This window comes from Mauremys reevesii, linkage group 3 (genome assembly GCF_016161935.1).
Source record: "Mauremys reevesii isolate NIE-2019 linkage group 3, ASM1616193v1, whole genome shotgun sequence".
Classification (NCBI taxonomy): domain Eukaryota; kingdom Metazoa; phylum Chordata; order Testudines; family Geoemydidae; genus Mauremys; species Mauremys reevesii.
Genome location: NC_052625.1, coordinates 190307224 through 190319265, shown reverse-complemented (window position 1 = coordinate 190319265; position 12042 = coordinate 190307224). Strand labels below are relative to the sequence as shown.

At 40.8% G+C, this 12042-nt stretch overlaps 1 long non-coding RNA gene across 1 annotated transcript; it reads left to right on the top strand.

The window, feature by feature from the left end:
- The first annotated feature begins 2676 nt into the window (after positions 1-2676).
- On the top strand, positions 2677-11517 carry LOC120402124. Its single transcript, XR_005596996.1, has 3 exons — positions 2677-2688; positions 4318-4399; positions 10342-11517. It is a non-coding gene; the product is annotated as an uncharacterized LOC120402124 (long non-coding RNA).
- Positions 11518-12042: the final 525 nt, after the last annotated feature.

The window sequence follows — 12042 nt, the reverse complement described above, 5'->3', positions numbered from 1 at the left end:
TGTCTAAAAACATGTGACCTGTGTATACAGTTTTCTAATTTAGAATGTTGAAATTGTTGCAGACTTCTACAGGAAATGTTTCAAAGCAACATACAGGAGTTCCCATGAAGAAACCCAAAGCAAAATAGATTTGTACACAGTATCAATAGGCCAGTTATAAATAATGCAAACTTATTGAATATGAATATACTGTTCTTAGCAAACTCATCTTCCCTTTGGATAGTCAGTTCTGTTATTGCAAATGCATACAAAGTAAACACAATGTTTTATAAATTGGTTAGGATGAACAGCAAGGATTTTATGCCCTGTTACTTTTTTTAAATGCAAGACTTTTATTGGAGTGTGTTCGTATCTCCCAGTATGGCTCCTGTGATCCCTGAAAGGCACAGGGATGGCACTGGAGATTGAAGAGAGATTGAATTAACATCAGAAATATTTGTAGTCTGTTGATAGCCACCCTGTGTTTGGGCCAGAAAGAAAGCGGAATGGCTAATTATGTAACAGAACTATCCCAGATTATTAGGAAATATTACTCCATGACACAGTACTCAGATCTGCATATAAATTTCAAATCACCGCAAAGCTCAGGGTTAATTGGTTCTAGGGCTCAAGCTGAGACCCATTTCCATTAGCTGTTGTTGGCTTAACCACTGGCCAGATTGTGCCTTGCACCCTGTTCCTTTGCAGACTTCCCTCTACAGTCCTGCATAACAATGGGGCAGAGTTGCGCTCTGGGTGTCTGGGGAAGTACACATACTACTCCCCTCCTGTCTCCTGTAGTACATGACTCCCCAGAGAGGGTTGGGAGGGGTGGGAAGAGGTATGGCAATCACCCTGCCACACCTCAAGTACACTGGTAGAAGCTGATGTGTTCTCATTAGAGAGATCAAGGAGGAATTTTTCCTGACTAGGGCAGAGTTCCTCCTGGAGCTACCTCTGGGATGGGGCAGGTTTGCACTTCCCCCAGTGCAGATCTGTGCCTTGCATGCACATATGAGCCCATCTTAAAATTTGGGGTGCTTTCCCCCACCTCAATGCTAAAATATCAAGGTCACATCCCTTACTGCAGTCCCATCATTTTACACTCTCCATTGGATGTCTTTCCAAGGGAGTGTGACCTCTTTTTTTCTTGGGCAACTTTATCACAGCTCTCTATAAGGCAATGTTATGTGAGATGACACTCTAACAGGGGGAGGGATAGCTCAGTGGTTTGAGTATTGCCCTGCTAAACCCAGGGTTGTGAGTTCAATCCTTGAGGGGGCCACTTAGGGATCTAGGGCAAAATCAGTATTTGGTCCTGCTAGTGAAGGCAGGGGGCTGGACTCAATGACCCTCCAGGATCCCTTCCAGTTCTAGGAGATAGATATACCTCCATTATATTATTATAACAGGCTCAGTTCTGCTTTCAGATGCCAGGCAGTCTCATTGCTCCCACTGAATTCTGGGGGAACCTGAAATGTACATCACATGGCACAATCTGGTTCTGCATGAAGGATGTAAGAAAAGAGTCAGTGCAGGAAGCTTTAGCTGACATAGAATTAATTTATTCTTTAGAGGACATAAGATCAGAAGTGTAGGACTGGAAGGACTTTGAGAGGTAATCTACTCCAGTCCCCTGCACTCAGGGCAGGACTACGTAATAACTAAACCATTTCTGACAGGTGTTTGTTGAACCTGCTCTTAAAAACCTCCAGTGAAGGAGATTCCACAACCTCCATAGGGAATTTATTCCAGTGCTTACCCACCCTGACAGTTAGGAAGTTTTTCCTAATGTTCAACTTAACTCCCCCTTGCTGCAATTTAAGCCCATTACTTCTTGATCCATCCTCAGAGGTTAACAAGAACAATTTTCTCCTCCTCCTTGTACTCCTCTCCTTTCCCCCCTCCGTTTATGTACTTGGAAGCTTCATATCCCTCTCAGTCTCCTCTTCGCCACTCAGATGGGTAAGGTTATTTCTGAGAATGGTAGCAAAAAGTGAAAGGTCAGTTGGAACCGCATCCTGCTCTTCACACCTTGTCCAGGAGTGGCAAGGGATCCCCATCCATAACCTTCAAACTATCATCCCTTGTCTGAATATATCTGGTGTCCCAGCACGACTGCACACATTCCTATTTCTATTCTTCTTCTTCTTCCTCTTATTCACTCCCAGTGGAGCATAAGGCATCAACCATTCTCCTCCATTTATTTCGTTCTTGAGCGAGGCAGCAAATTTCATCCCACTTCATTCCCATGCCTATTTCTATTACTTTCATGAAATTCCCAAGAATTATGGGGCCTCTTCTCTGTGTCCCCCTATTCAAATTCTCAGAAGTAATGCAAACTAAGACCAGATTTGAAGATACTATCACTCATGCTGAGTAGTGCCTGACTCCACAAGCGGTCTTATTGAAATCAGTGGAACCATTTATAGAATAAGATGCCACTCAGTAGGAGGGAGGCTATCAGAATCTGGGTCAAAGAAAATGAAGGTAATAAGAATTATCTGGGGTGGAGGGGTATGGGATGGCATAAAGGGTGTGAGGGGGTGACCACCCCACACAGGGGTTAAGGTGCCCAGGCAGGCCAATTAACTCCACAGCCTGCACCTGCTAATTGAGAGCAGGCTCAGCTGTTCAGGAACAGGCAGGGGCTGTATAAAGCTAGGTAGCTGGCAACAGCCTGGGACTGCTGGCAGAGGCTGCAAGAAGGTAGGCAACAGTCACTCTCTGGGAAGAGGGTTTTGGAGCTGGTACATCCAGAGGGAGAAGGGGAGCCAGGAGTGGTAGGAAGCAGTCCATGGGAAGAGCAGTGAGGCCTGAGAGAGAACGGCCCAGATCTGCTGAGCTGAGTGTCCCTGGACTGGAACCTGGAGTAAAATGCGGGCCTGGGTTCCCCTACCAGCCACTGAGGGAATGGCAGCATGGGGCAGAGAGGGAAGACTGCCTACGACTGCTAGGGAGAAGGGACTTTGCTACCCATGAAGGGAAACACTGAGTGACCCAGCAAGAAGGCTGAGTCATAAAGAGGATGGTGTGCAAGCTGTGGAAAGGGGTGTCAATCTCAAGCTCTAATCCCCAGAGTGACCAGGAGGAGAGGCCAGACCAGTGGTGAGTGGGGTGCCCTGTGACAAAGGGCTTTCTAGTTAAAATGTAAATTTCATTGAGTAGAACAATTATATTAGAAATGGAATGAGACTTTTGTCTCTTGAAATTAAAGTGCTTGTGAAAATGAAGCGGCCAGCTCTCTCTCTGAGAGCCTAAGGAGATAATATACTGAATCATTCATTTCCATTTCCTATTCTTTTTGCTTTCTTCAAAAGCACGATTTATTTCAAGTTGTTTCAGCCTAATAATGAATACAACACTGACTTGCCATCATACAAGATCTGCTTTCAGATATTCTTCATCAAAGTTTGCTTCTATGCACTCAGGATACTCAGAAACACAGACACATAACACCTCACATGATGGTTTTTATGATTCTTCTCAGTGCTTGAAATTATTAGGGATTTTTTGATGCTCAGCCCACCTGTGTATGCCTAGGTAACTCTAACTTTGGCTTCCAGGCTCTATTAACTGAAAGGAACTGTTAGACTAGGCAAGTGGAACACGTTAATAGAGCTGGTCACAATTTTTCATTGAAAATATTTTTTAGATGAAAAATGGCTTTTTCATCAAAATGGACATTTCTGTTTACAACAGAACATTTAAGTCTAGCCAACTACTACGGTATCAGTAAGCTTCATAACCCTGGTAATGAAAAGGTCATTGGTTTAAGTTTTACAGTTGAGAAATATAATTCTTAACTTTCATTGTATTTTGCAGTTTATTATAACAGATGACAGAATGGTGTGAAATATTAGTAATGATCAACTATACCACTCAGAACTCAAGGTTTCTCCCTCATTTTGTTATTAACTTGAAAACTGATCCATTGCTGTGGAGAATTTTGTTAAAGTGGCTGGGTATTTTCAGAAGAAATTGGCCTGTTTCTGAACAAAAATAGACCCAGTGTTTGAATGAAGATGGCTTTAACACTGAAAAGTTAGTGGATTTTGATGCTAAATCAGCCACTTTTGATGCTACAAGAAAGTAGGTGATACAGAATTATGTGAAATTAAATGGTGAAAGATATTATGTGGAATTTTGCAACCTATAAATAGTGAATTTCATTCATTTCTAGCAGACTATGATCTGTATTTCAGTTTATTGTGCACACAAATATTACATTTGCCCTTGCAGAGGAGATTAACTCTATCTCTTTAAGAGGAGCACTTTGCAGGACAATGGAGAAAGGTATGTAAATTCAATTAATAGATCTGGGTGCATCTCTCATAGGAGGAACAAATTAGAAAGAACTGAATGCATGCACCAAACAGATCCAGTAAATATTAAGGAGATTGAATTGACTACATGGCTGGTAAGACAAAATTTTTGCAAGATACAGTGCAGTTGTTTAAAAGATTGTGTAAGATGAAATACTGTCTATTTGAAATAAAACCAGTGGGATGTACAATCGTCTATTTTAGCTATGAAATTATTAGTTTTCATTGCACAACATGCATAAACTTATGCTTTCAGGAAAACATAAAATATGGCTGTGCAGGTTTTGGTCTATTCCAGAATTAAAATAAGCAATAATATAATGCACCCTAACTTGTTCGTTTTTTGTTTTTGGTATCAAACTTACATTGTGGAAGACTTATTTGGAGCCCTGACTTTTTTGTTAAATATTTAGGCGGCAATAGGAGTCCTATTACTACATATGTGCTTGCCTACATATATACAAAGCAGACAAAATAAACCGGTGGCAGTGTCAGAATAAGTAGATTTATGGGAAATAATGCAATCCCGGGATGTATAAACAATGAGCAGAAGTAGATAGGTTGAATTACCTCTGTTTTTGGCACTAGTCCAAGAGCTAATGGAATACTGTGTCCAACTGTGGTGTCCACCAAGAATGATGTTGAAACTTGGATAAACCCTGGTGGCAGTGGGTTTGGCACAGTCAGAGCCCATCCCCAGTGGTTGGTCAAATGATGGTAGAACATAACTGGCCACATTGGAGTTATACTAGTTTATGCTAGCTGAGGATCTAGTCTACCTTATCAAGGATCTGGTCTATCTTTAAACAATGCCAGGGGAAGTTTCATGAAGCCTTTTGTGCCAAACTCCTTTGTGAAGTCAGCATAGATTGCACTTTAGGTTACAAGTGGATTTTGGTGGTCTTATTGTATACTGTACTCAGGCATATCATAAAACCACCACATATTCTGGTGTGGCAAGCATTCTGTGCTTAGTAGGGGCTCAGAACAGGGATAGGAGCAAGGTTTCAAGTCAGGACTGATTTGCATTGGGATGCTTGCATAGGTGTTTTCCAGCATTGATATACATTCATTACTTTCAAGATCACTGAATTTACTTGCATAATTCTTAAAACTTGGGAGGACTTGATTGGGGGGGGAGGGGAAATTGGAGAGACAAAATAACGTCCTTTACATTTAAACCTTCCAGTAATTTGCCTTATTTTATTCACATCAGTAGAGTAAGTTTTTCATCTGGTTCACTTAAAACACTGAGCTAGATTCACCAGTATGCTAGGCTGTACACATGCTTTGTGTCACTAGAGTAGCACAAAGTAGTCAGAGCGTAACGGTTGATTCTTGTGACTCTTTCCTTTCACTCTAAAAAGAGTGTACAACGCACAGTTCAAATATCACAGGTAAGTGCACAAAATGGGCATGTTATCTATGTTGATTGGCCAGAGGGACTGACAAGCTGAGTATTAAAACTTTTTTTCTTGAATTTCAGAAAAATCTGGTATTAGTTTGTATGTGAACCTGTTTTGTTCATTTCATTGCATGATTGCATACAGAAATGTTTCCCATTTTGATTTATACTTGTCACTTGATTTGCTCTTATGAAAACATTTCCAATTTGCATGCACAGCTGCATGTGAAATAGGAATTAAGAGCAGGTGCGAAAGGCAATATCTGCAAGTTTAGCCAGCTAGATTTGCTTTAGGGTGTTTTGTACAAAATTATCAACACCCTCTCAGAAATTACAGCCTTATAAAATACAGTGGACTTTAGCTTATTCCATATTTATGAATTACAGTGTTGTAGCAAGGCTATAAAGTTAAAAAGATACAACCATTGCCAGGGGCTGGCCCTTCAACTATTACTCGTGTGAGTAATGTTACTCACACAAGTGAAGTCAATCACAGGCTTAACTGTTTGCAGGATTGGGTCTTTAATCCTTATTTTATGTTTGTATTACTCTCCTATATAAAAAGAGAAGCATTTCAGAGTGTTAGCCCAGAGGTGTACTGCACTGAAAGTTTGAAGAAAATTGGTTCAGCTATTTCTGAGTTAGCCAAGTGTTTTTCAGCTGTTAAGAAAATTGTTTCAGCTATTTCATGCCTGGATAGCTCAGTCTTGTTTAAAAACATCAACCCTGGTGTGTATCGAGTCCTTCAGAAGAGTGTGCATATTGTCTTGTTTGAAGAAATTTGGCTTTGAAACCACATAGGTGCAGTTGTACCCCCAGCACCACTTTGTAGAGTGACTCTCTTCATATCGATCTCACTCTCTGCCCACCCCAATCTGGAAAGGGCTCGCAGGATCCCCAGTTTACCCCAGGCTCAGAGGCTTTCCTAAAGTACCAGCAACATCAACTGACTTTAATGGGGCTCAGCAGGGTGAGTAAAGATTAAACAATTTAACCTGGAAAATACAGTACCTGTATTCTTCAGAGTGGTGCTGAAATGGCTTTCTTATGCCTGGTCTCAGTGTGCTCTGAAAGCTAAGCACTTCTGGACCTGATCAATACTTAGATACAAGACCTCCACAGGAGAAAGGAGTGGTGTAGAACCACAATATCTCTTACGCACTTGACTGCTTCTGATGAGTTCCAACAGGATTTGCTACTGACAAATTCCTATAGTTCAATATGGAACCCTATTGTTTTTTGAGTATCAAGTGTCCGTTTCTTGCTGGAACGGATGCCTCCCAAATAAAGAATCTTTCATTTTGTTCCCTATTTGAATTTCTTTGTGCTGTATGATGTCCACATACTGTGTTGCACTTTTTCATTTATTCTTGCCACAATGCATTTATGCAACACCTATTTTTATTAATGTCATATCTAAGAAGATGCTTTCATTTGAAGCATCTATTTTTGGTGGCTTCTAACTTACAAAAACAATTACTTTGGGGGCTAAAATTTCTGACACTGTCAGCCGGAGGTAACTATGTTCAAAACATAGGATAAAATTTTGTCCTCTTGTTTTCAGTGAATACAATTGTTTAATGGTGAAAGTATGTACTGAAATACATTACTGTCATATTTTACTTTGTAAAAAAGGAAATTAACTAGAAAATTACATTAATGCAAATTTTGAGACAAGTCAGCAATTTTTTTTAGTTTTATCATAGCAATGTTAACCCTGTCCCTTTGCCCATATGCATTTTATAGATGGGTCTTTCAAGAGATAACACTTGCCACTGTGACACATGGCCATAAAAGGTTAAGCAGGCTAAATGACCCAGATTCAACCTTTAGAGACATGTTAGAAAAAGTATCTAAATAGTAATTAGGGCCATTCAATGTTAAATAGGCTAGAACTTTGAAATGTAAACTTGTATTGTTAAAGAATTGAAAGAAAATAGTGATTGTAGTAGTCTGTTTACATATATCTTGTTAGAGGTTAACAATGTAACCAAATAGTTCCTGTCTAGTGCTGCATTCTGTTAATTCAGAGATCAAAAGTAAATATTAACATTTAGCTGAAACCTGAGTGAAATAATGTCATGTCTATAAACTGCTTAATGGATAAATTACCTTATGTGAATCCATGTAGTTAATTACCGGTGGTGTTTGGGAAACAGAAGGTTGCATCAAAGGCCTATTGTTCTCCCATGAACTGTATAAAGAGCTCTTGGGACCTGTTCCTTTCATCTCAGATCTGCTTGAGCTTTATTCAGGGGAACCTAAGTTGTAAAACTGAGATCTCTAGTCCCATTTGGATCATTCTGAGAATGGAACATTGGATTAAACCTATGGACTCATTCTAAGAACTCTTTGTAGTTCCAAAGCTCCTCATCTCTACTATGAAACTGATCGCAGAACTGTACTCACATCTGTGTATGTAATGATCTTTTAACCAACACTCTTTTATTAACTTTTAGTTAATAAGAATTGGCTATGTGTGTGTATTTGGGGTAAGATCTGAAATATTCATTAACCTGGGAGGTTGTGTCCAATCCTTTGGATTGGTAGAACTTTCATGTTTGACTTGGCAGTCTGGGAGGGAGACCAAAGTCTGGGTTGCTTTTAAGGGAATTGTGTTTTGGCTTCTGTGTAACCAGCAAGGTATTGTAGAAGCTGTTTTGTGGCTAGCTTGGTGGATCTAAGCATTGGAATAACCACCAACTTTGGGGATTGTCTGCCCCATTTTTTGCCATTTGCCCTAATTGAGTAATATCAACACTCCACCTCCTCCTCCCGGACCCTGGTCACAGTGACATATGATCAATAGAAAAGTTATTTTTTTCACTAATCTGCTGCACCACTAAGGCCATGTAGCTAAGTTTGTCTTCCCAGCACAGAACCTCTTAATGTAAGTTTAGCTGCACACTCAGTTTTTTGTATTCTGTTCATATGCTGTGTGCAGCTGCCGTTCAGTGCTCGGCTTTAATGCTGCTGCAGAAAGGGGCAGGGCTATGCTTCCTGTAAGAAGCTAGCTTTGAATCTGATCCTTTTTGGGCAAATACTCTCACTCTTAGGGCCAGACTGAAACCTTTACCCATGTCAGTGAGCACTTACATGCACGTCTTCAGATGGACTGCTTATGGGAGTGAGTGCTCACCCATGTGAGTAAGGATGGCACAATCTAGCCCATGATGTTACTCTAACATAGGGGCTTTGGGATTTTCCAGTAGGGCTGTATTGTTCCTGCACACCGGACTACTCATTAGGAGCTGGCACAGAGCCAAGGCAGCTCCTGGGGATATTGTGCTTCCCTGAACCATAATGCCTTGAGCAGCAGAGGGTGGTATGACCCTGGTATCACCCTTGGGCTGGTGCAGAGTGCTCCCCCTGCTGGACACAGCCCCACCAGCCTTCCCCCTGTCATATCAGGAGTCTTGAGCTAAATAACAAAGAGCAAGATCTGTCCACCTTGACTTATCCCGGGTAGCACCTGACTCCTTGAGTAGCCTCATTAAATTTCACTGAGTAAAGGTATCAGAATGTGACCCTTAGTCTGTACAGTCAAAGCAAAAAGAGCACCAATAACAACAGCAATTCCCCAGAACCAAGATTAAAGTGTGTCCCTTTTTGAGGTCGGCCTTGAGCTCTCTAGTCAGAATCCTGTCAAAATGCATTCTCCACCCTCTTTGTGTTTGTTTCAGAGCAGTGTCTGTACACCTCCAATTTAGGTGGTTATGGACAGCTGAGAAAATATAGTACTGTTTCAGCTTCACTGCCCAGATTGGTTTACTAGCGGCCGAACAGTTTGAAAAAGCGTTACCTCTGGTTCCAGGTACTGTTGAGGTAGCAAAGTCCCTGCAAGCCTCTACAAATCAGCAGGGAAAGCTGCTGAAGCAAACAAAAAAAATACCCCCACCAAAAAAAACCCATCAACAGTAAAAAAGAAATAAGTGAGCATTTTAATCTGAATTAAATACCCTATTACGGTGCAGGTTGCTTTGAGGTTTTGCAATGGTAAATGGCTTTAGCAGACTCAGATTAATTTAGACCAGTGTCAAGATGAATCTCAAACCATTCATTGCAAATAAAGGCATGGGGGTACCTGGGGTTCTTCATGTAATTTCTTTTGTGAGGTTTTTAATACAAATAAAATAGCTGGGTTTTAGGTTATGAATGTATATAGAGCAATAAACTCAGCCCATTTGCTGGTGGATGAGTGTCCACATTGCAAAGCTCAGCATCCATGGCACTAATTCATGCAAAACCCAGCATTAGTGGCACTTTTTTCAGCCTCAGTGTAGATGCCACAGATTAAAAGAGCAAAAGAACTGAACTATGCTCTTTTAGTTCAATAGATTGCTCTTGCAGCCTGAAGTTCAGGCACATTGGAGAGATGGTGTGGAAGATATTTCAAAGGTGTTGCCTCTGTGGAGAACTAGGAGCCTTTGGTTTCCAGGGTTTTCAGTCTAGCATTCTTCATGAAACTAAAATTCACTTGGCTGAGTTTCTGGCCAAGGGTGACAGAAAACTCAAAGTAAAGACTGAGTTTTGATCTGATGCACCATGATCTTTCCTAAGATACTTGACACTGCAGCATCATAGGGTAGGATGAAGATTTAGATGACTTTTCTGTGAAATTCATTTTTTCAGGAGTACCAGATGAAGATGGCACTCACTGCACCCTATCACAGACTCAGGCTCAGGATCCTTGGGCCTGATGAAGCTGCATTTACACTGACGATCTGGCCCTTGGTCTTAAAAAGTGTGCCTCTGAAAGAAACCCTGAGTGGTGGTGGAGATCCTCACACAGCACCCTCCTACATTGAGCCCCGCTGGAGAAAGCAGCATTCTGACTCTATTTATGAAAAATCAGTGACGAGGGAACACACCCTGGAAATAACTTGGATTGTAAGCTCCTTGGGGGGAAAAGGTGGCCTTTTTTCTGTGTTTACACAGTGCCTAGTATAATGGGCTCCCGGTTGGGCTTCTAGATGCTACTGCAATAGAAATATTTGTAGCTGGTTTGTAGTTCTACTGCAATAGAAATAAGAAATAATACCAATAACTACAAAAGAGGCAATGTTTTTATTAATATAGGGCTAACTTCTACAGTATCTATTGAAATAACTCTCATTCTTCCAGTGGGAGTTTTGCCTGGGGAGGACTGCATCATTTGGCTGATATGTTGTTTTTAAAAAAAAAACACATTCTTTCAGACCCTTATGATTCCTTCTCTATCTTTACTCACATTTACAGCCACATAAACACTGAGTACAAGTGGCTGCAACTCCCTCGACTTCAATAGAATTGCTCTTAATTACAATAGGTGTGAATTATTTATTTGCATTATGGTAGAACCCAGAAGGCCTAAATGCATAATAAGAAAGTCCTGGCCAAGATCTGTTTACAAGCCAAACCGAAACAAGGCAAAACAAAGCAAAATAACAAGAGGGAGAAAGCATAAACCTAACAGTGACAAGATCACACAGTCTCACCGACTAGCTAGTGCACACCTGCATGATTCCAAAACTTTTGAAAGTTAAAAACAATATATTAATGAATTATATTTATTTGAAAGTACTCTTGTGGTAAGGATGAGGATATATTCCTGAAGGTGGAGAAAGGAATTTTTAAATTCCTTAGATTTATTGACTGGAAGACTTAATTTGTCACCCCCCGTATGGTTATTGAATTCTGTTGTCTGTTTCAGTTAGATACCTGAACATGAATATTTAATGCTGCTGGCTGGCTCAGTTAACGTGTTACCTATGTATGCATATTTAAGGCTGCTGGCTGGTGATCATTATGTTAAGTTTAATAAATTGTTAGGACGGCTAGAGCTTTTTGCTTGGGAAGTTTTTATTTAAATCTAAATAAATAATACTGTCAGCTCTTTCTGATTGCCACTCAAGCTAATCATCAAGATTAGGTAGGCTTCACAGAAGGAATGAGTCTCGAAGAGGGTAGTGGCTTCAATGTAGCCATTCAGGAAGGGCTTGCCCTCTGTATGTGGCTGTATGGAAGTGTAAGCAGGGTCTGAATGAGCTCTCCCCTGACATCTAGTGGTGATCTGGGGGAAAACACTTCAGGATCAGACCATATTGGCATATAAATGCCTAGTCTGCCTAGGCATTTGCTCAGCAGAGGGAGTTGCTTTGCAAAATGTTCAATTTTTGGCTGGTTTGGGTTGCAAGTCACTCTAGTGCTTGAATGCAGTGGTAATTGTTGTAAGAGTAACAGGCTGCAGAACTGTGCTTAGCATGTCCTGATTGAGGGAGACACCTTAACCTGAACCTCACTTGCTAAGCAAGGGTAGGGATGCCAAATCCCAGTCAAAATGAGTCAGTGGGG